Source organism: Psittacula echo, assembly GCF_963264785.1.
Source record: "Psittacula echo genome assembly, chromosome: 3".
NCBI lineage: Eukaryota > Metazoa > Chordata > Aves > Psittaciformes > Psittacidae > Psittacula > Psittacula echo.
In genome coordinates this window covers 18,366,362-18,390,916 of record NC_137736.1, presented here as the reverse complement: position 1 = coordinate 18,390,916, position 24,555 = coordinate 18,366,362, and the positions used below count along the sequence as shown (strand labels likewise).

Genomic DNA, 24,555 nt, shown 5'->3' with positions numbered 1-24,555 from the left:
TCTCTGCTTCCTCCCAGCTTCCCCTCCTCCCTGGCAGAGCATGAGACTGAGAAAGTCCTTGGTCAGAGTAAACGTTCTGACCAGCAACTAAAAACATTGGTGTTGTCAGCGCTGTTCTCAGGCTGAAAGTCAAAAACACAGCGCTGCACCAGCTACTAAGAAGGAGAAAAATGACTGCTACTGCTGAACCAGGACACCTTGTTAGACACGGGGGCCACTACAGTGACCCAAGGAGATGGAGTGGTGTGGGCCAGGCTGCCTGCCCATGGAGTTGAGGCTCAGCCCTACCCCTGCTTTTTGGCTATGCCACTGCTGTGTGGGATCACGGCACAAGGTTTTGGGGCACCCTGTGGGTCTCTGCCTGCAGGCATTCCTCAGCCAGACCAGTGCCAGGAACCAGAGGGCATTAGTAGCAGAGGTTTTGAGGCCCTGCGAGGAAGGTGAGATGTATCATAGGACCCAGAGACTGGGTTTTTACTTCAGGTGGAGTTGACGGCCCAAGAGGGTCTGCCAAGGAGAAGGTGGCTTTGTGCTCCCCATGGTGCTACCCTCTTTGCTCAACGTCTGCTGCTTGTCAGTATGGGGGACAGGGCAGGGACTAGGAGATGATTTCTAGGAGTTGCTTTCCTCCAACTTCCATGTGCTGTTACAAGTCTTGATATTTCTGCTTCCTGTGGGAGCTACCCCAAAACCTCTCTATCTTGGGGAGCATCTGTTGCCCACATCCTGCAGCAGCCAGTGAGGGCTGCAGCATGTGGGACCAGCAGCATCAGATTCAGACAAGCAACTTGAGTGCCAGACCTGTACTCACCTTATCCACAGACAGCAGAGTTAAAAACACCACTGAGTGGTAATGCCCCTCTGTGCCCCTTTCTGGCTTAAGGGATATTTGTCACGTGAAACAGAACAGCTCCAGGAAGTGAGACAGAGCAGCTCCCCAAAAAAACCGATGCCTCTGGGTTAGGATGCCTGAGCTGAGCCATGGGTGGCTGTGACCCGAGGTGGGTGCTCTGCTCTAAAGGGGGGAGCTCAGCTCCACGGGGCTGTGGTGCCTCCTCCACCTGCTGGTTAGTGCCTGGCAGCTGTTTCTCCATGGGCAAAGTTTTCCATCCTGATGACATTTCTTATGAAAACTGTTTCAGTAGAAAATTCCCTCCCGTTTCCCTCTGCACAGCCATCAGTGCTGCCAGGCAGGAGAAAAGCATGAGCAGGGCCGCCTAGCACACTCCTTGCTTTTGACTGCCCACAGGTAGAAATATCTCCGTGGACATTGCTGTTGCTGAAAGCTCCCTTTCTGAAGGTGACGCCTTGCAGCTAAATTGCATGGTGGAAGCTGAGAAGAGCAACAGCAGGCATTTTCAAGTGCTTTGGCTCCTCAACAGCACGGAAGTGGCCAAGACTGACCCCCATGGGATATTGATTTTGGAGGCAGAATATGAGGAGAGAAAGAAGCTGGGGCAGCTCCAAGCATTCAAGCAAAGCAACATGGTTTATGTCCTCACTATCTATGACTGGGGCTGAAGGACAATGGGACATACTGCTGCTCTGTGTCGGAGGTGAAGACTCCTGGAGACTTTCACAGCATCCACACCATTCTGTCGTCAGGCATTCAAGTGAATGTGAAGCAGAGAGGGTTGTAAATCCTAGTGGCTGCTCTTCTGGGTAAAGCCTGCAATGATCCCTGACTAGGGAACACTTCAAGTCTGGCCTTATCTTGGTAGTGGCAACACACATGCTGTTTACAGCAAGAGCACAAATGTGCCATAGGTTTTGGTAGATAATAGTGTAAAAAGCACTTGCTTCTGGCAAATATTAGCATGACAAATGCTGCAGCTCTCAATAAAATGTAAATCTATAGCTTAGGCTCTTTGCAATGTTTTGGGGCAAATAGGTACGGAGTTTTGAGGAGGTTTGGTCTCTGTGTCTTTGGAAAATTGTGAGCAATGCCTGTTGCTGTTCCTGAGGATCATGGGATGGACCCAGCAGAGCAGTTACTTCTGGATAAGGGGAATCATTGCCATTTCCGTCAGGGTGATTTCGTGGTTTTGGAGGGATTACTTGTAAGAAACCACTCTGAGAGATGTGCAGGAGACTCTTGGTTTTCTTGTCATAGCTATACGATGACGGTTCTGATGTATCAGGAGCTGCCTGTTGAGACTATTTCATAAGCATTTCTTTATGTATCCATGTCCCAAGAAAGGCATTCCTTTCTGTTTCTAATATCAAGATTTATCTAGTCTCTCCATTTAATGCTGCAGTATCTCTGGCTTTCTCTGAGGAGCACAACAACTTCCCCTCCAAGTTGGTAACTGTTGTTTGCAGAGAGCTGCTTGTGCTTGTCCGTGCCCACCAGCACGCTGCAGGTCATGGCAGGAGATGCCCTGATCCTGCTTTGTGAGGTGCAAGGAACCACCAGCCATGTGTTGGTGTAGTGGTGGCATCTACCACCACAGCACCCAGGTTCTTGGGTGCTGGTGACCACTATGGAGCAAGATGGCACCCTGAGCCTGGGCAGCGCCTACCAGGACAGCAGGATTCAGGGGAGCCCCCGGCTGGAGAAAGCGAGCTCTGGTGCTTTCACCCTGGTGATCCCCAGCACATTGGATGAGGATGATGGCGGGCAGTATGGCTGTTAAGTGACAGAGTGCTCCCGAGGCCAGAGCTGGACAAAGGAGAGGGAGAAAGCAGTGACAGTCAGCTCCATGGGTGAGTTGAGCCACTCCTATTTCTGGGCCTTCAAGCTGGATGTGCTGGAGGCAAGGCTGGAGAAGCAGGTGGGCAGAAGTCTGCTGTGCTCTGAGCTCCACTGCTGCTATTGCAAGATGAACTGGGGCTGATCACTTGGCCCTGGAATGCTCCAATTACCCCCATTTCTAGGAGAGTGCTGAAGTCCTCCATGTGACATGTTTTCAGAGACAACTGGGACAGAACAGCTAAAATGCAGAGACCTCAAAGGCAGTGGCTTGCTCAGGAGGTCTTTCTGACTGTCTCTTAGCTTAAAATACAAAATATCTGTTCTAGCAGCATAATTACTTCTAGTAGTTAAGCTCAACAAATGCACTTGCTGTGCTGTATGGTGGCCTTTGTCAGAGAGACACCCCTGGTGCAGGCATCGCATCACTTCTCCTGCCCTCCTGTCTGTGCACAGAGCTGCTAACTTCCCTGCATGCTAACCTCCCTGGCATGCAATGCCCACGTTTCTTCTTTTGATTGCTGGAATGCGTGCCTTTATGGAGAGACAGCTTTTGGCTGTGATTTAGAGTGGTTTTCCTTTCTTATTGCTGGGCTGCATGTCCAAGCGCACTGGTTGGTCCAAACAGGGCAGCAGCATCAGCAGAGGATTCCTGGCTCCCTCTTGTAGGGTGGGACTGGGGGGCCTGGAAGAGCATGGTACTCAGGGTTACCTGGGTTGTGGGAGAGCAGGGGGTGAGGTAGGAGAGAGGCAGGGTCGGTGTGGGGCTGGAAGATCACAGGGCAACCCATGGGACAGTGGCACTGGCAGAGGAGCAGCAGGAGTGCTGGCCGCCATGGGGCTGAGGTGGCTGAGGCAGTGGGGATGATCCACATGGGAAGGGGGGTGGCAGAGGGCAGGATTTCTGTCGTGGTGCCATAGGCTGTCTCTTCCCGAGTAAGTCTTGGTCTGCATGCCATGCTGAGAAGCTGAACTGTCACTGTCAGATATGGGCAGAGTTTTGAACTCATCTGCCAAGTGAGCGCTAACTATGCCCTTAAGGAGGTGCCAAGTGCCTGTGAGGTGCTTCTTCCAGCCCAGCCTGGCCGGTGGCCACTACCAGGAGCTGGACCACAGCACCATGGCCTGTGGGACTGTGCAGCCTCACTTCCAGGGGAAAGCTCTGTTGACGAAGGCTGACATCTCCTTCAGGCTGCACGTCTACAGTACCGTGCATGCCGACAACGGGTCGTACCTGTGTGAGGTGGAGGTCTGGAGGAAGAGCAACCTGCTGTTGGGGCCACTAGCAGCCCCCACCAGGTTCAGTCGTGTGGGGAAAAAGGTGGTGCTGCCAGGTACGCAGTGCCTCGGGTGCTTCTTCAGCAGAGGTCTCCTCTTCTGCAACTTTAAATCCATCAAACATGGTTGGGGCAACCAGGACCAGTGATGGCTGGGGTGTCCCTAGCAGGGTCACCTCCCAGGGCTGCACAAGACGGCGCTGCCTGTCCTGTTTCTTCCTCAGCACCCACAGCTCCTGACAACACTCTTTGGGGTGAATTTGGTGTGGGGGAGTGACAATGCCTATTTATTTGCAGATTATGCCAAGTATAAAGGACCTTCCAGCCCACCCTCCCTGTGCCTGCTGTCTGCTGCATGGTGTCAGCTTGCCTTGCTCACAGATGGGGCTGCTGGAGGAACTGGAGGAGGTGTCCTGGCCAAAGCCTCTAAGCCTGTGGAGGCAGGTGTGCGAATATGTGTTTGGGTTTTATTCCCCTCTTATCTGTTCTGCCAGCAAAGGAGAGTTCTTGCTCTTTTTTTCATATGTTAAGGGCTCCTTCCTCTAATCCTTGGATTTTCAGAATCGCAACCCAGTGAACTGAAAATATGTTTTCTGTGGGGTTTTTTTGGGTTTTTTTACAACTCATGGTGTTGCTGTATCACAAGCTGGTAATATTTCCTTCCCTTTTCAGGCTTGTTTCCATGGTGCTCTCCCTCCTGCTCTGCTGCTGCTCTTTCCTTGCCCTTGCAGAGCTGGATGCTGGGATGCTCTGTGTTACACCTGAGCTACAGCCACCCAGGGCAAGGGGGTCTGTGGGGTTTACTGAGGCTGGGAGTGACAACAGATAGTGTCTGTGGGTGCATATTAGTGGTTAAATGGCACTAAAGACAAGCAGGTGTAATTGTAGAGCGTCTGCACAGAGGAGACGGTAGCAGCGGAGATACTACATTCGGCTCCAAAGGTATTGCAGCTGCAATGCTGTTAAAGGTGTTGATAACTGGGAGGGCACAATGCACAGTGGAAGGTGGCTGCTGGCTCTAGTGCTGTCTCTCTCAGGCAGTGTGAGCCAGCAAAGGAAACTTAGGAAGGGAGAGAAGTAATTCTGGGAAGGAGGCCGGCTCTAGGAGCAATGGATGAGACGCAGCCATGTCCACAGTCTCTTCCCCCACCTCCAGCAGTGAGAGACTCTCAGTTAATTAAACTGAAATGGAAAGCATGTCTTTCTGTCCCAAAGGAGCATGGGGGCAGCTGCTTTGCCCTTTTTGGTAATTGATCTTTAGTGGTAGCGAGAGGAGAGCTGGAGGTGAAACAAAGCTAGCTTCATGGCAAGTACTCTGCTTCCTCTTGAGGTGATCTCCGAGAACGTAACAGCAATTTTCTTCATCAAAGTCAAGTGCTTACCGCAGCAGTTCCTGTGGCTTCTCTCTGAGCTCTAGTAGCTTTCGCTTCTCAACTATTTTCTGTCCCTGCGGGTGTCAGGGCGGGCCATACTCAAGCCATAGTATCAGCCCTCCCTTTTGTGTCCCTGAATAAAGCTCCTGGCCATCAGGAGGCTGCTGCATTATATTCCTCTGTACTGAGCAGCTGAAATTAAGAGCCAAGTCTCTTGTTTTTCCCAGTGTGATCAGCTCACCTGTCACAGAAACAAGGTGGCTGAGGTTGACAGGGACATCTGGAGGTCATCTGCTCCAAGGCCCCTGCTCAAGCAAGGCCACCTAGAGCAGGCTGCCCAGGACCATGCCCAGTGTCCCTCTCTGATGGTTTGTGCTTCCTTAGAGCTGGCTCTGGGCTGGGTATGCTTCTAAGTGCTGAAGTCAGAAGGTATCAACTTGCATCTGGTTTGCAAGTGCACTCAAGCCTGCTTGATCACGATGTGTGTTGATCTGATTGAATTTGCATAGTTTGCTAATTATGGTGATTGCTTTCCCATCTTTTCTGCTTTTTGCCCTTACCTGTTTCTTCAGAGCAGCAAATGTGCACTGTGAAATGCAGGGCAGCACTTTGCTGATCCCTTGGGAGCAGCAATCTCCTAGACGTCCTAGTGGATGTTGCTGCTGAGGTGAGGTAGTAAGCAGGTACTGGGACTTGTGCAAGTCCCATTGGGGAGGGAACTGTCAACCTTTTGGTGAAAAGGTGTCTATGCAATGTGGAGAGAAGAGGGAGGAAGAGCAATAGGGTGCAAAGAGAAATGAGCAGCATAAGTGGAGCAGGGAGGTTTTGTTGGCAGACTTGAGATGGAGAGGTGTCAGGAGTCATCAGTTGGGATATTTTGCATTGACCAGTCTCAAGAGAGAGACTGATGGTCTCTGAAGTGGATTGCATGAGTTTTGAGAAGAAATGCTTGAAGAAAGGGGACATGAGTTTACTTTATTCTGTGGTGTCTCCCTTCCCCACCAGTCCCTGTAGGAGAAGCCACAGCTCCCTCCTGGTCCACGATCCCTCTCCATAACCTGCTGCCATCACATCCCTTGGGGAAGTGCTGCAGAGAAGAGCACCCTGCTGAGCCTGTGGCTGAGGGCAGGGGCTGAGATGCTCTGCAGGGAGATCTCAGTGTGTGTACTCGAGCTGGCACCCAGGGAATGAGCTTAAGAGAGCTTGGCTGCCCCTGTCCTCCGTGGCACAGGGCATCCTGCTGCTCAGCTGGTATGAAAGGAAAATGTAAGAATGGAAACTCAGCCTATGTTCGCTTAAAATCCTGGTATCTCATGCCAAGTCATTTCTGTTTACCTGTATGTACTTCTTCCCCTGACTGCTGGCCTCGTCTGACAGAGGTGGTATCTCAGCTGTGGAGGGGAAACACAGGTAGTTGAAGGCCCTTTGAAGAGGCTGGTTCACAGCCTTTCTGTTGCTGGAGGAGTAGGAAAGGTGTCAGCAAGAGGTGTATGCAGCTGGAAGGGGGTCTCAAACCAGGAGCAGCACAGGCACACTAGGAACAGCCATGTACCCTGCCAGGGGAGCAGAGCTGCAGGCAGCACCACAGCTCTCCTCTCCTGATATGTTCACTGCTAAATTGAATAATTGCTGGGTGTTCAGGACTGTATTGTGTGGGTTTGGGTTAGTAACCACAGCAAAGACCCGAGATGGCAACTGTTAGTGAAACCCACTCAGGTTCTGCAGTCTTTCTGAGCTAAGGCACTTATTCACAGCCTCCAAAGTCATGTGCTGGTTTTGTCACTTACGTGTGAGCCTGCTAATAGAAGTAGCGGTAGATGGACATGTTTGCTTCAGACAGAGGCTTCATGTCTAAGCTCCAACGTGGTCGCTCCCTCCATCCCCATGTTCCTGCCCCTTGGTCCCCCAGGCTCCTCTGCTACTTCCCTGTCCAGCAGCACCCAAGTGATTCCTTGCCATAGTTCAAATAAGGGTGTGTGGATTTGGTCTTTCCCTCCTCCCACACACCCAGTTACAGCATCCCTTACTGGGTCTTTGTCCTCTTAGCACCCTCTTTCTCCCTTCTCTTTCAGTGGGCCTCTCAGGCCAGCCTTCCTCTCCAGCATCTTCATATTGGCAGCTGCAGCCAGCATGATGATTTTGTTTCTCCATTTTAGAAAGCAAGCTTCGGATGGCTACAGAAGATCACTCTCTGGAAATTGCTGGCGGTGCTGACACAGCCATTGAGTGCAAACTCCCAGAGGAAGCATCAGGAAGGACCGTGCTGGAGTTCAAGCTCCCAGGTGAGCAGAGGGTTACCCCTTGTATAAGTGCTGCTGGAAAATGCTGGAAAAGTTTATCATGGGGCCCCCCCAAAGCTGGCAGGGTTTAGGGAGAAGCAGCAGCTGGATCTGAAACTTAGGGATGCAGGAGGTGTCAGTCCCTCTTGAAGGGAAATAGGGAATTAGGAGGATTTACTGTATTCTCCCAGACCAGACAAGCTGGTATTTTTGCCACTGACAGATGCTGTCTAATGCTTCGTAACAGAGTGAATCATGGCATTTTCTTTTTCCTCCAACATAGAATCATAGAATAGTTAGGGTTGGAAAAGACCTTAAGATCATCTAGTTCCAACCCCCCTGAACACTGCCAAGGATGGAGCACATGTGGTGTGCTTTGTTGGTTGTCAGTGCTTTGAATAAAGAAGAAGCCCTTTTCTGGTACTCCTGAGCATCCTGAAGCAAGACATTCAGTTTTCCTTACCCTGCAGCACATTGCTGTGGGGAACAAGGCTGAAGACTCAGCTGCTCCCTCCTTCAGCACTGCACTGCTGGGGTGCACACTGGGTGTCCCTGGCTCAGTTCTTCCCTCTCTCAGCCCCACTGAGTTGCAATCCTAAATAAAGCGGATCAGAGGATTCCAGCTTCCTAAATAGCATTTTGTCTAAAGGATACCCTATCACATATTTCGAGTAGGTGGGAACTATTACAGCAGAGGGTTGTGAATAGGGGGCAGAGATGATGTTGGGGGGGGAACACCCCATGGAGCAAGGGGTCTGTGGGTGTCCTGCAGAGCCTCTTGCCATCCCAATCCCCCACACTTTGCACTAGAAGATTTCCATCAGCCTGCAGGCACAGACAGATGCATTTGTATGACAACTCAACATATCTTTCTGCTCGCATTCTACTCCAGGACAGGAACCGCAGCTGGAGAAAAGCAGCCGCATTCATCTCGGTGAGGGAGGGAGAGGAGGTGACGCTGCACTGCCTGTTGCAGGGTGTCTGCCTGCCCGACACCTGCCTCTCGGCCATATGGTTTAGGGGCAGCTGCATCAGGCCCTTTCTCACCCTCCACCGCACTGACTCCGTCCAGTACCCCCGGGAAAACCTGGCAGGGAGGCTGTACCTCCACCACCCTGCTGCCAATGACTTCAACTTGACACTGCACAGCGTGGAGGAGGGTGATGCTGGGCTGTATCACTGCTGGGTACAGGAGTGGCAGCAACAGGGCAAGGGGAAGGACTGGGTTCTGCAAATCTTGGCGTGCTCAAAGTACATCCAGCTCATGACCATCCCGATGGGTAATGCTGCTGGGTGCAAGGGGCTCTTCATCCCACATTGGTTCCCCTTTAGCCATGCTGGGGGAACGGCAGCTCTCTGCTAGTGGTGCTAGCTGCAATGGCAAAGGTGCCGTGGAGCCAGGAGGGCTTGCTAAGGGATTGCAGAGGGGGTCAGTGCTGGGGACATCACCAGAGTTGTGTTGGGAGCCAGGAAGGAGAGCTGTTTGAGAGACATGTGCTATGGGCCTGGTGAGCAAGGCAGTGAGTCCCAGTGTTGTTGATCTGCCAGGGCTGAAACCCAGGTGCTTGGCATTGTAAACGTTGGAGGTTGTGGTTATATATCAAGGGCTCTGACTGTGAGGTATGTGGTCCGGAAGGTACCATTCAGTGCACTTGTGTCTGCAGTGCTCTGCGGCTTGTGTGCTGTCTATGGGACCATGGGCACAAACCGCGTTCCATTGGGACCAGAACTCTTAACAGTTTTGGGGAAAAAATTATTTATTGCTGGCAAGTCCGTCTCTGGTGAGGTCTCTAAAAGCAGCCTTTGTCCTCTTAGGGTGAGCTGGGTGCATGAGTGCAAAGACAGAGCTGGGTGCCTACGTGTGCGTATAGCTTCTGCAAGAGTTACCTATACTGACCAATGTGAAAGAGCTCAGGGGACCCTGTAGGCCCCTTCCCTTGTGCCTGATACTGGCACAGGCAAGCATGGAGCCTATTCACATGTGTCTCCAACTACAGCAGAGCTAATCTGGATTTAATTGCACAGGGAGGGACTGACAGTGCTTCATCCCCCTCCTGTTTTGTTCCTGCTATTGTCCATCATGGCTCCCTCTAGCACTCGGATTTTTCTCCTTCATCAGCTCCCTCTGTCTCTTGTGACCCATTACTGGTGGAGTAACCATTGCTAAAATTGCTTCATAACTGCTGAAAAATTCTCCTCCAATTTTTGTGTGTTTTTGACAAGTGGTTTTCATGGTTTTCATAATTTTCACAAAATCCAGGAGAAGCTGTGGCTGCCCCTTCCCTGGCATCAAGGCCAGGTTGGACAGGGCTTGGAGCAACCTGGTCTGGTGGAAGGTGTCCCTGCCCATGGCGAGGGGTTGGAACTGGATGAGCTTTAAAGGCCCTTCTGACCCGAACCAGTCTGTGAGTCTGTGAAGATCAGCTGGGTGTTTGTTCTTCCTCTCTCTTTTTCTCTTGTGTGCATATGTGTTTCTTCAGTGACACAGGTATCTCAAAATGCCCCTCTGGATCACAAATTCAAATGTTTGAGCAATTGCCAAGGGGCAATGACATAGCCATGTGCCAGTATACCTATAACCAGGAGTAACTTCAACTGAACAAACCAGGGCTTTATCTGACCTTCCAAAACAAGAAATTGAAGCAAATTGCATGGTTTCTCTCCCCTTCTCCTCAGGTAGCCTATATTAATTCTTAAAAATTGATACGTATTGAAGATTGAGGGGAAGTGGTAAAACAATAACCTATAAAAAACCAGGGAAACTCAAACTAGCTTGAGGCCTCACTACTGTTTTCTTTCTTTTTTCCTCCAGAGTCAACCATTTTGTCTAGAACCTGCTTATCCCCACCAGTGCTGAACTTCATTCTATACTTACCACTGGCGCTGATCCTTCTCCTGGCCCTTGCTGTGTTGTGTTGGTACTTCAAGTTCAGAAGAAGCAAGAAGGGTAACATTACAGGAGATAGCTGATGGAACTGCAAGGGGCTGGAGGGGTTGATAAAACAAGGATCTGCAGTAGCAGATATAATTGAAGGAGTGGAGCTGGACAGCTGAGGGGAACTGAGTACTTGCAGAGGGGTTTGTTATCATTATGTAGTAGCTTTTGCAATGAATCCTTGAGATTGTATGTTTTCTTCCAGTGGAATTACTTGAGTGGAATTTCAGCTTTGGATTACTGAGCATACAGGGTTTTCATAACAAGTGTTCTTCTCTCCTAGGTTAGGTGCCCACACTTTTCACACTCTGTTCATTGTGGGGTATTTGAGGTCCTTGCAGTATGTGTCTCCCACTGTGGATGAAAGTTACTCCTTGTTAAGTATAAGGTGAAAAACAGCTCTTTTTGCACTGTGACACCAAAGTATCTAATTGTTACTCATTTTAGGTGACGTGACAAAAATATCTGTGGCTAGAAACCAGTGGCAGAACTAGAAATGGAGTATTGGTGTCCCAGAATGGTCTTCATCACAAAACCTGTCACAGGAACCTGAGAACTGAGCAAGGCTGGCTGGGCCTGAAGAAAGTCCATAGCAGGGGTATCACAACCACCCACAAAAAATGAATCTTGTAGACCCAATACAGGACTCGTGTGAAATCTTGGATCCCAGAAGGAAGGAGTGGACACCAAGACATCTTGGAGATGAGTGTAAAAAGACTTTCCAGCTCCTTTGTTTGGTAGGTCTGCTGTAGGGGAAGTCCAGCCTCTCACGCTTGGACTATCTGTGGATCAGGAAGCTGGGACCTGGTATTAGATGCCTCCTTGTTGTACCATGTAATAAAAAAGTCATGTGCTTGTGAGGCATCTCCTCTGTGCTCCAGCATCCAGCTCAAGCTCACCTTTTCAAGGTTGAGGCACTCTGCTACCTGAAGGCTGGCTGATGCATTAGAGGAAAGAAGATTTCAATCCAGTCCCTGTAAGTCAAAGGGATAGTCAACCCCTAGTTGTACAAAGTGTGAAGTTCAGGTTAGATACAAGGAAGAAGTTCTTTACTGTGAGGGTGGTGAGGCACTGGAACAAGTTGGCCAAAGAAGTTGTGAATGCTCCATCCCTGGCAGTGTTCAAAACCACATTGGACAGAGCCTTGGGTGACATGGTTTAGTGTGAGGTGTCCCTGCCCATGGCAGGGGGTTGGAACTGGATGATCTTAAGGTCCTTTCCAACCCAAACCATTCTGTGATTCTATGATTCTATGTGGTCACAGCAAGTTGTAAGGTCAGGCATCAGGGCGACACTCAATGCACTGCCCTCAGACGAAAGTCACCATATGGAAATCATGGCAGATGTTTATGTACCTGCTTCCTCTGACCAGGGGGAAGGTTGTTAAGACATACCGCTCTTCTCTAGATGATTTGCTCATATTCTTCACTTTCCTTACACTTAGAAAAGCTGCCTGCCCTGTCACAGGGAACTGGGAGGTGCTCCAGTCTCCCTCTTCTTGAAAAAGCACTTTTGGCCTAAGTTTGAAGATGACTGCTCTTGTTTCCCTGTTCAGCCACCCTCTTGCTCAGCCTTTTCCTATGGGTTATGTTTTCTGGACCTTGTGCAGCTTTTCCCTTTGCTGCCTTAACCCTGGCTGTCTCTCCTGTGGTGTGAGTTCTCAGCGCCGCACGTGGGGCTCTCCTCAGAGGTTCCCCCTGGCCTCATAGATTACATCTATTTACACATCCCAGTGGGATGTTTGGTTTCCTGTGTGTGTGTGACAGCATGGCACTGTTTATGCTTGGCTCGCAGTCAGCAGGCTCCTGTCCTGCAGACTTGCTGTCTAGCAAGTTGTTTCTGCTGTGTCTTCAGGCTGTTGACACTTCCCATTTAGTGGAAGCATCATTTGCATGGGTCTGTTGAACAGCTTTGCTCACCAGTTTGCAAAAATTCCTGCTGTCTGTTTGTCTTAGTCCTGTCTCAATAAGGCTTTAACTCATGGACCAGTTTCAGTCTGTTTTGACAGAGAAACAGATGCTCCCAGGACATTAAACTCTTCCAAGTTTCCTGAAAGGTGGTAGCTGGATGGTGAGGAGGCAGGCAAATTGTCCCACCAAGGGAAGGTTGCAGTGTGAATTAAGTCAGTTAATGCATGCGAAAGAAAAGGAAGAACCATTTTTGACCATAAACTATTGACAATTAATCTGTGCACATATTTAATCTACCAATTTTGTGCTGTCCCTTTGTGTTTTCATTTGAATTGTTTTCTTATCTTGTCCATAAGAGTACCTTGGGAGAATACTTCATGAACCTTGGTAATGCCAAGAATGTATGATGTGTACAGCTTACACCTTCCCACAAGGCTTGCAGATTTCTTGGAGGGGAGAGTAGGTAGGTCTGACATGCTTTGTTCTTCTTTAAAACAAACAAAATTTTCTTTTTTCTTGCATTCTTCTAATGTGCTTGTCAGTACTTTCTCCCTGTACTTACGTGAAGATTGTAGTTAATCAGAATCACAGAATGATTTGGGTTGGAAGGGACCTTAAAGCTCATCCCGTTCCAACCCCTTGCCATAGGCAGGAATACCTTCTGCTAGAGCAGGTTGTTTCAAGCCCCATCCAACCCAGCCCTGAACACTGCCAGGGACAGGGCAGCCACAGCTTCTTTGAGCAACCTGTGCCAGCGCCTCAGCACCTCACGGGGAAGAGCTTCTGCCTAAGAGCTCATCTCAATCTCCCCTCTGGCAGGTTAAAGCCATTCCCCTTGTCCTCTCCCTACAGGCCCTTGTCCGACGCCCCTCTCCAGGTTTCTTGCAGCCTCTTTAGGCACTGGGAGCTGCTCTAAGGTCTCCGCTTAACAAGCAGGTGTTCAGTTTCTCCTTTTAAAAAATAATTTTGCCCTTTTCTTGTCCTTGGTGTCTAACACCTCTTCTAGTATTAAGCCACTAACAGACAGCTTGACAGCCCATTCTTTACATGTCTCAGGATGAACCTCATTGAGACTAGCCTTCTGCTTAAAAATCTGACTTATTTAAGTTGCTACTTACCAGAGTTGTGGGGAGGTGGTGTGGGACAGATCCTAACCAGTCTCCACAGGGCTCGCACGGCTTATGAGTGACCTGGCTGTGTTTGGTGTGTTCCCCAAGCCCACACTGGCCCCTTAGCCACCTCAGCACTCTGCTGCAGGTCTGTGGAGGTGTCTTTGCTGCCATATGATCATCACATCAAAAGCTGTAGACTGTACTGCAGCACAAGGTTTTTGTGTTTGGTGGACTGAGGGAAGAAGGTGGGCAGAGAGATGAAGGGTTCTACATTTGTGAGGTACATTCTTCTGTCCCATTTTCACCCAGTTAACCAGCAGATTTCTGGTCATGCAGGCTTAGAGGTTTTAACAAGGGTATGTATTTCCCTTGCATCTCCTATTTAGAACTGCAAACCGGAAAGAGAAGTCTGGTCACTACTTGCTTCTGCAATCTGGTCAGGAAACAGAATTTCACAAGCAACAGCTTTGATCATGTGCTCATCTGGGCTTTCACTTCATTCATTACATTCTTTTTCCCTGTGTGTTTCTAAGGAGCTTTATGTGTTTGACACTGACAGGGAGCTGAGTCCTCCTCTGCAGCCAGTGCCAGTGAGCTCTCCAGGGACAAGTGGGTGCAAGCTCGCTACTGCCACTGCAAACTACTCACCTCATCAGCAGCTTTATTTAAAAGAGTAACCCAACCAGGGGCTAATTTGTCTTTTAATTGGCTCTGTGCTCATTCCCCCTGCAGACAGTGTGCCTAGGCTGCTGGGCAAAGTGAGGGGAAAGGGACCTGCTGCTCTGGCATCCCTGGACCCTGCCCTCATGATGAGTGCTGTCTCCAGCCTCCTCTTCGGGGACCACCATGAAGGCAAAGCGTGGGGGGTTTCGGGGGGAAGCAGGAGGTGGCCTGGTCTCTGGCCTTGTGTGTGTTGTTACCTCTCCTTGTAGGAATGGGAGGAGCATTCATTTCTGGGACTGTTGACTTAAGTGTGAAAATTTCCCAGAAGGGGTGAAAACATTGGGTTTATCATTATTTTAAGTGTGAGAGAATGAATGGGTGGATGCTGGGAGCAGTGTGGCAAACCACAAGGAGCTGTGACTCCTTGCAGCCCCCTCATGGGATGCTAATAGGGGGGAGAGCTCCACTGTCCCATTTGAAAGAGAAGGGCCGTAACCAATCGCTGTTAAATGTGGCAGTAATACCTCATGCAGTGGCCCACAGATAAAAGGCAGAGGCCGCCTGAACTGTAAAGATGTTTCGTTTCCCTGGTAATGAGGGAGACCCACTGTGGCAATGAAACAGAGGAGAGAGAGGCTGCGAGATGCTAATTTCCGTTCCTGCTGCCGCTGCTGCTTTGATCTGAAGCAAATGCCCATTTTAAATTGCAAACGGATGCAAGCCAGATATCATCCAGCCAGTGGCTTACAGGCTTAATGAAGTGGGATGAAGCTTCTGCCTGGTGATGTCAGGAGAGGCAGGCAATTCAGGGAGGAATTACTGAAGGTCTAGAGAGACAGGGAAGAAGGATGGGGAGGTTGCAGGGTAACTCTCACCACCATCAGTGTGGCACAAAGTCCCCTGTTTTCTATCTTTGGGAAGCTGTGCCTAGGCTAAGCCCCTAGAGAAAGCTATGAACATACTGCCCCTCTATTACACATCTATGTTTTAAGGCATGCTTCCTATGCAGGTAATGCAAGGTCATCCTGCTCTTTGGGCTCAGAGTGTGAACATCAATTTGGTGCATTCCCCAGGTGAGGCAAAGGTACAGAAGGCTAAGTAGCTCATTTTGTGCAATCATTTAGACATTTAATTGGTCTTGAGCAAGACAAAATTTATTACGCGACTGACAGGGCTGTTCTGGGGCAGACCAGAGGCTCCTGGGAATGGGGCCATTGAGCCAGTGATCTGGGAGCCTGATAGCTCACAATGGACAGCCACATCTTCTCAAGACTAAAGATCTGACCTGTTTTGAAGAATGAATGTCTAACGGGACATTTATTACATTCCTCACTAACACAAGGCCTAGCATCAGGCCAGAGTTTGTTGTGTATCTTGTATGGATATTCAGAGGCTTGGATGGCTCTGCAAGCTGCTGTGCTAGACCAGCTAGATGTGGAAAGGCTGAGAGACCTGCAGGCAGCTGGGAAGATTGGCCTCTGCATCAAGCAAGGCAGAAATGGTCTGGCTGTTGAAAAGGGCAGATGTGGCTCATAAACTTATTAGATTCTTTGAAGGAGTCAGTGTGTGTCTGGATGAGAAAAATCAGATGAATGTAGTCTATGTGGAGCCAAAAGGGTCTCCACAATGTCCATCATCAAAGGGTCTTATGGAAACCAAGTAACAATGGGATCAAACTGGCAGGGCTTTGCATGAATAAACTATTTGTTAAAAATACTTTACAAAGAAGGTAAGTAGTTCTGACAGAAAAGGGAAGTCACCAGTGGTGAGACCTGTGCTGCTCAATGAACACACAAATGGTCTGGAAACGAGGATGACTACTCAGCAAAGAAAGATAATATTAAGTTAGTCGAGGCATTAGGAACAAGGACTGGCTCTGACAAAATACACAGGGGCGTTATGAGACTGACTGATTGGGTAATGAAAGAGCAGATGACGTCATCTCTAGGTGACTGTAAAGTAAGACATCGTTAAAAACATCAGTCTCAGCTTCTCATATAAAATGATGGGCTCTGAGCTGGCCATTATTGTTCAGAACGAAGTGAGATGTGAGAATTGCCAGGTGTATGTAACATCTGCATGATGTTCAAAGCAGCCAAGATAGCAAACAAGAAGCTGTGGGTTATCAGGAAATACAGATCAAAATAGGTTGTGCTATAATTATGTTTTTTCCAGGAGGAAACAATACAGGAGGGAACCTACTGAGCATTACTAACCATGAAGTAGGTATCCTGCTAGTACTTGAGCTAGTAATTGGTGGAGTTTGGGGAAGCATCGTGTACGATTGCTCTGCTTCTGTCTTTAAGCCTGTGCTCTTGGCCATTGCTTAGGCAAGGTGAGGAGGTAGATAGTCCAGCCATGTCTACTACTTCTTTTATTCATGTTTACTTCGTAAATAAATAAAAAAACCCCACATGCCCACTCAAATTTTCACATTTTCTCTTCCTTTATACCCCCTAACAGGGTGCTTTCTGCACACACCTTCCCCTGAAATGCTTCTAAAAGCATTAGAATCCTCTTTCAGTAGAGTAAATCATGTTAATCTATAGGCTACTAAGCAAGAAGAAGTTTTTGGATTATCCTTTCCTTTTCTACAGCATCTTCCATTCAAGGACTTCACACCACCAGAGTAGCGTAGTTCAGAATTTTCTCTGCTTAAGAAATAATGGAACTTAGACACAGCGGTCTGTGATGAGACAGGCAAAGAAATCAGAAATCTGCTTTTTTAGAATGTCTCTAGAGAAAGAGACAGGAGGAGAGACTGACTCTAAAAGTGAGAATCAAAGGGGAAAATCTCTCTGCTGGACCCAAAGTTTCCATAGAAACAGATTTTTCTGAAAATGAGTTGCTGCAGTACAAAATGAAGATTGTGGATCTAATTCTGCAAAATATTTAATCGTGTCCTTTGCTTATCCCTATTCAGCTCAGGATGGAAGCATGTGATTTCCATGGAGGCTTATGTGCTTTATTTGATGGAGGTAGAAATAAGGATAAGCTGTGTTGAACTGGGATCTGGGCTTTCCTGTGCTTCCTCGCCACTGAGAAACTTGCAGTGAATTTTTTTTATGCATGTGTTGTTTTGCTGCTGAAAGTACAGATCCCGGTGCTTGGATCTGGGATTTCAGAACCAAGTTCCAGCAGACTCTTCCAGCTAATGGGGAGTGGAGTCAGCAGTGTTTACATTGCTGGGTGCTTTTCTGTTTCCTTAATTAACTCTTTTTGTATTTACATGAAGATTTAAATTTACATGGGGTATTTACTCTGTAAATGAATGCCACGGTGATTATCAGATAATTAACTCGAGAACTGATGGCATAAGAAGTTGAGATTTCTTCCTAATCTATCTTTTGTGCACCTTTGTTTGTGACCCTTAGACATTTTAAAGATAGGATAGTTTCTTAATATCTTGCATGCTAATTGCTTTTATTGTGACTGTGTGCTGGTAAATGATTGGTTTTAGTCTAAGCTATTTAAGGCTGGTTTGTGTATCTTTTTATTCCCACTGTTTATGACTTTATGCTCAGTCAAATTAATCGGACAAATAAGGTCTGACTCAGAGTTTCATTTCCATTTGCTATACTTGGAATAGATGAAGCTTTTGTGTAGCCAAGCTGCAGCTACTCTTCTTCACACAGACTTTCCATGTTCTTATTACCTCTTTATTTCACATTGGCTTTCAGCTTTTTTATTTGGGGAGGTGTTTATTTGTAGAGCTCCTCAAGCATTTCCCAGCAGCACTATAGAGCCCCAAATAATGAATTTAAGCCTACTGACGATAATGCTTTGGGACTCTCTTCAGATGCTGAAAAACAAATAATCCTCATGGAAATTGTGTTTAGTTTTCTTGTTCCCTCCTCTGAGCCTCTGTGCCTGTTCCAGCCAAAATAAACTCTTAAGGCATGTAAAAAATCCATCTTATTGTAATGCTCAACATGGAAGCTATTGACTTGCTGTTGAGTCCATATGAACAATCTCCCCATCTTGCACACACCAGGATGGTGACAGTCACTGATGTGAAGCTGGTGCTGGAGCCCAGCAGAGGGGCAGCAGAAGCCGAAACTGTCCCCTAGCACTGCTGGGCTTTGGTTGTCCCGTACAGCTGGAAACTATTCTTTACCAAACTTTTCTCTGACAGGCAGATGGAGACACATCTCCCTGAGACTCAGTGTTCCTGGGTGCTTGCCTCACTTTGCAGGCATCCTTCCCTCCTCCCTGCTCTGGGACAGACTTTTTGTTTTGTCAGTGTCTGCCATGCTGTTACCATCAAAAGCACACTCTAACAAGCAGCAATTATGTCTCTCCTTTGGTGGTGTTTTTCCAGTCTGAGCTTTTCAAGGTGTGAGGAAAGGATGCTGTCAAAGGATATCATATTCCTCCAGTAAGACCAAAAGGGGAACTGCAGGTGCCTGATGAACAGTCTTTCTCCTTGGATGTTTTCAAACCCCGCAGAAGGCCCATGACCTCCTCAGCGTATGAAGTGTTGAACAGATTTGAATGGGAAGAGCAATTTTTGTCACCCTTTTGCTGTCTCCTCTGATCCCACAGGCCCAGCAGTGACGACCGCCCAACACAGGGGACAACCTTGCCCATTCCCCAGCTGGTCTTCACCCAAGTCCCGCTGGGGAGGCATTCCAGGCCCATGGAACAAGCCATGGTGCTGGACACACCTTCCTGCATGCTGCAGGCAAGAGCCAGGTGGGTACATCCCTACTGCCAGCCCCCTAGCCCCTCTGAGCTTGCCAAGCCTGCTGTTTGCATGTCAAACTGAAGTCATGAGAACGAACAAAACTAATCTATTTTTAATTCAGTGTGAGATCTCTTGTCTATTTTTATCAAAATCGGTTCTGTTTTCTGCTAATGATCTGAAATTTAGCATCTATTCCTGCCTCAAAGTGTTACTTTGATAACGGGTGTTGAGCAAGATTAAGACTGCTGTTAGCAGAGGCAGCTGCAGGACATATGGGTGCTACAGACCTGTTAGTGATAGACAGAAAGTTGTTTTGAGGCACTGGGACAGATTGTCTGGGAATCCTGTCTTAGGAGCAATTAAAGGTTGACGAGGTAAGTAGTGCTGGGAAAATCCTGTTAGAGAAGGAAAAGAGCAGACTGGAGCTGAGTGATCACAGGACGCCTGGTATTGAATATGCAGTTTCTGTACAAAATCGAATTCACTTTTGGCAAAGGAATGGGATTCATATTTCTCTGCCTATTGCACTTGCTTCATTAGCAGGCTTGTAAGGCACTCTGAACTTTCCAGCATTTAGTAATGGATTAGGACTGAAAACTTGTTCTAAACCGTCAAGGCAGTTGGTTCAGGGTTTGGATCAGACCATTCAACCTCCATCTCATTTGTAGATGCCATGGAATGGGATGAAGGATGTGAAACAGCATCCCCAGGTCTGGTCCCTGTTGATGTGATGGAGATTAGAAGCTCCAGAGCAGAAACATTCCTTGCTGAGCTATACAGGAGCTACTTGTGAATTTGGGCAGGGCAGCATGGGTAGTAGAGATATGTACACACATGTATGGTGAAACCTTTGGGTAACGACCAGCATCATCTCCGCAGTGCTGGGAGCTGCCCTGTAGCTGGGATCTACGTTTCCATGTTGTGTCTGTTTTGCAGCACTCTTTCTAAAGCACTTCCTTGGCACTTTGTGGCCAGTGGGTGGTGTGTTGCCTGTTCCTCTACAATATGTAATTAGGCATGATTTATTTGGGACAGGGTTAAGACTGGTGATCTATGTACTGCCGTGGGTGTAAGAGTTGTGTGATCTCATGGTGGAGGGTGATTGCTATGCAGCACAATGAAACCTATTGGGATAAATGACAAGACTCTGGATCCACCAACTGAATGGGTTTGTGGGAGTGATATCCAACAGCCTTCAGATACATTCCTAAATACAACCTCTCCCACTCCCTTCACCTTTCTGATTAGGGGTGGCAAAGTGGCAGGCTTGTCTCTCATTTTATTCTCTGCTTTTTTAGGAGGAAATAGGAAGACCAGCAAGGGAATAAATCCTTCTGTGGAAGAAAAGAAGCAACAATGGGTCTGCAAGCAGAGACAATGCTTCACTGTCAAGGGCAGTACATGCTGTCTGGAAATGGCACAGTCATGGATCACCCAGCGAGGGAGCTCTGGCAAGGATGGCTGGAGGCAGCGTCACTGGGTAGTAGGGAAATGCCCTGAGGGAGCGCTGCACAGGGGCCAGGAGGAGCAAAGACCTGGAGGGAGGCTGGGATCTGGAGATAGGGCAGGTCTCATAGAAGCACAGAACAGCCCAGGCTGGAAGGAACCTCAAAAGATCATCTGGCCCAACCTTCATGGGGAAAAAGCCAAGGTGAGATTATTTGGCACACTGTCCCATCACATCTTGAAAATCTCCATCGATGGGGATTCCACTGCATCCCTGGGGAGGTTGTGCCAGTGATCAGTTGCTCTCACTGTAAAAGAATTATTATTTCTTACATAAAGGTAAAATCTCTCCTGGTACAACTTGCAACCATTGCCCCTTGTCCCCTCCATGTGGCTCTTTGTGAAGGTAGAGCTTGTGTTTGATCTGTAGCCACCCTTTAAGTACTGGAAAACTGTAAAGAGGTTTCCCCCCAAGCCTTCTACAGGGAGAAAAGACCTAAGTCCTTCAGTCTTTCCTCACAGCACAGGTTCTTTAGCCCTTTGATCATCTTTATGGGCCTCCTTTGGACCCATTCCAGTCTATTTGTGTCTTTTTTGAATTGTGGGGCCCAGAGCTGGACACAGTATGCTAGATATGACCTGACAAGTACTCAGAGTGGTATGATCATGTCTATCTCTGCCAGTAGTGTCCCTGTGGATGCAGCCCAGGATCTGATTTGCTGTAGTGGTCCACTGCTACTAATGTTCAGCTTGTCCATCAGGACCCCCGTGTCCTCGCCTCCCTTCATGCAACCGGAGTCAGGAGAGCCCTATGGGACAGACGGTGTGTCCGAAGGGTCTGTGTTTTCAAAGGGGATGCTGCTCAATTTGGCTGGCTCTCATGCTGTAATGCCTTGCTATCCCCCAGTGGGAGGGGAGACAGTCAGCAGATATGGGTGACAGGGGGTGTTTACATGCTGAGTGTGGACAAAGTAATGGCAGTGTTGGTCAGGAAGTCTTTGATGTAACAGGAACCCCAAGGTGCCGTGACATGTGGCTCCCTCACTGCTGCAGGGAAGCATCTCCATTCTTGTGGGAAGTGCTAAGGCCTGGAGCTGGGGCAGACCAGTAGCATCTGTGCTGTGGCTTCTGCCATGCAGATCTGCTGCTTGCCATGGCAGGCTCTGGGTGTACACATCTTCCAGGCAAGGCTCCATCCAGCTGGCACAGGCTTTTGGAAAGTATTTTCCTGATGCTTATATGGAAACTGCTTATGTCTGTTTCTGTAAAATGCCATTTTATTTTCAAAATCCCCATCTTCTGCATCTCTGAGTTGCAGAGCTGACCCTCAGCATCCTCAGTCTCCATATGGAGCCATCACTCCCCTGCCTGCCTGACTATTTCTCAGCTTTTCATGCGTCATGGGAGCAAGCTAGATAAGAGCTTTCCAGTTTCATTTGCTTCAACTCAGCACTCTATCAGCCACAGCAAAACTTCAAGTGTCTGGTCAACTCTGTGCTACTCTTGGTAACAACTCTGAGCCTCTGTGAAAATTTAGCAGCTGCATGAGCTGCAGACTCAGCAAGGTGGGCAATGTCTGGCAGTAGATGAATCTCTTCAGCAAGACAAGCTGGAAAATGAGAAGGGCCGTATACAGCTGTGATGACATGGGCATGTCTCATAGCATCCATTAGGTTGTGGTTGGTTAGGAACCCATCCTTCTCTTCTGCACACAGCAGGGAAAGCAGAGACCATTGCAGACACATATCATATGGTGGAAGCAATGCTTGGAGTCTTCAGCTAAATTTTTGTGGAGTTCAACCTGCCCCATCCTCCCCACGAAGAAGTACTAAAGTGGGAAAGGAGGAGTGCCAGACTTTCAGCTGAAGCCCAAGAACTGTTATCAGGTCTGTTGGCTGTTGAATCCTGCCTTTTCCTTTGAAATCTGACTGTGGGTTAGGAAGAGCCTCTCTTTTTGAATCCTGTTCAGGAAGAATTGAAGAAGAGTGGCTTTTAGAGACCTGTGACTCTGGCCCCAGAGCCATGACCCACAGAGCAGTAAGGAGTCATCCAAGTAAGCGAGGGTAGTTAGGTACAGCTAATCACTTCTGTGCAGAGCCAGTGGCTGCAACCACCACTCACAGCATGACTCACAGCCACCGCTGACAGACAGCTCAGCTCTGTGGTTGTTTTCCTACCCCAGTTACCAGGCCACATGTCACACCTCTCTTCATCGCCTCTTTACAGAGGACTGGTGGCTTGTGGGTCTTCATGAGCCCTCCCTGCACATCCTAGAATCATAGAATGATTCAAGTTGGACCTTAAGATCATCCAGTTCTAACCCCCTGCCATGGGCAGGGACACCTCACACTAGACCACGTTGCCCAAGGCTCTGTACAACCTGGCCTTGAACACTGCCAGGGATGGAGCATTCACCACTTCTTTGGCCAACCTGTTCCGGTGCCTCACCACCCTCACAATAAAGAACTTCTTCTTATATCTAACCTAAACTTCCCCTGTTTCAGTTTGAACCCATTATCCCTTGTCCTACCGCTACAGTCCCTGATGAAGAGTCCCTCTCCAGCATCCTTGTAGGCCCCCTTCAGATGCTGTAAGGCTGCTATGAGGTCTCCATGCAGCTTTGCTTCTCCAGGCTGAACAGCCCCAACTTTCTCAGCCTGTCTTCATACGGGAGGTGCTCCAGCCTCTGATCATCCTTGTGGCCTCCTCTGGACTTGTTCCAGCTGGTCCATATCCTAATCTGGCCCTTGATGATGGGGGGGACCAATGAGGGACCTTTTGTGCTGGGATAGTGGCAGGCAGCACATTGCTCGCCCCTCTTCCACTCCTTTCAGGGTGGTGTAGGAGAGCGAGAGGCCCTTGGTTAGGTGCTGTGTGGCCACCGATCACATTGCACGGCTACTCTCAGTGTCTTGGATGGAGTGGGGCATGTGCAGCAATGTGTCAGGATGGGGTATGTGTGATTCCTGACTTGGAGCTAGGAAAGATGCCACAGTGTTTTGGTTGACCTTCAGTCAGGACAGAGATTTTCACTTTAATATCTCATGTTAGATCTGAATAACGTTGCTATGATGAAGATGGAGATGTGATGGAGAGACTCCAGTACCCTGCTTAGAGTGAACTACAGTGGATAATTATTTTCTCAGCTAAGAGCACATGGCTTTTTGTTCGTGATACGGCTTGTCTGGCTCTAACCTTCAGTCACTGACTTGTCTTTTACTTTTCTCCACTGAATAATTAAAGACTCTTGTGAAGGTATTTGCTTAAAGCATCTCATAAATGTTTCTGGACAACCCAGACTAAACTTAACATGCCCTTCGGTGGACAACATTTCTTCCAGTCTTAGAAGATCAAAATGGGTTTAAGCATACAGAAGCCTAGAGGTGTAAAAGCATTGATTACCCAAGTAACCCACATCAGGAGGTCTGCTTAAATATTTGAGTATTGAATCACCTGTACTTAAAAGAGAGCAATTAAGGAAACTAAAGGTGTTCTTAAAAGGCTAAATAATTCCTTCACATCAGTTTCCTACTACAAAGATGGCTTTGGAAGTATGTATGCAGACTTGGCTCTTTTCTGGACCCAGATGAGATAGCATCAGAGACTGAGAGAGGAAAAGCTGGAATAACCAGACTGTATAGGTATCAGTAAGCTTCCAGGTCACAGTGGTGTTCAGCCAAGAGATCTGGGGGGACATGAGGATTAAAGGGCTGCATCTCTAAAAGGAATAATTCTCGTCTTGTTGAAGAAACCCCCTCCACCCCCCAAAGAACCCCAAACCAATAAAATCAAACAAAAAAAACCCAACCCCACCAAACCACAAAAAAACACACCAAAAAAATAACCCCCAAAAAACTTACACACACACACACACACAAAAAAAAACCCTAAAAAACACCAAAACCCAAACAAACCAAAAGAACCAACCAAAACAAAAAATCCCAACCAACCAACCAACCAAAAAAAAAAACAACCCACGCAAAGCAGGAGAAAAGCAGTGTTTGATAAGGATGGAGAATATCGTACTCTCGTTTTTAACGCCTCTTGGGATGATGTGAAGAATTACAGGCCTGTTTGACGTGCATGCAAATGAATACAATACCTAGTAAATTAGAAGAATTGGCTTTGAAGCTTATACAATAAGACTGCTTGGAGGTGCAACTTGCAGAGATTCTGTGAAA

The 24,555-nt window shown here is 48.2% G+C and overlaps 1 pseudogene across 1 annotated transcript in view; it reads left to right on the top strand.

Annotated features, from left to right (window-relative positions):
* Positions 1-24,555, top strand: part of LOC308218523 (immunoglobulin superfamily member 2-like) — a 31,945-nt pseudogene that overhangs the window by 5,627 nt on the left and 1,763 nt on the right. The window contains exons 4-12 of the transcript in view: positions 1,250-1,636; positions 2,327-2,706; positions 3,630-4,026; positions 4,267-4,413; positions 7,499-7,624; positions 10,434-10,568; positions 14,311-14,437; positions 18,787-18,936; positions 21,136-21,197. The product of the transcript in view is annotated as an immunoglobulin superfamily member 2-like (transcript). The remainder of the gene's footprint in view (positions 1-1,249; positions 1,637-2,326; positions 2,707-3,629; positions 4,027-4,266; positions 4,414-7,498; positions 7,625-10,433; positions 10,569-14,310; positions 14,438-18,786; positions 18,937-21,135; positions 21,198-24,555) is intronic.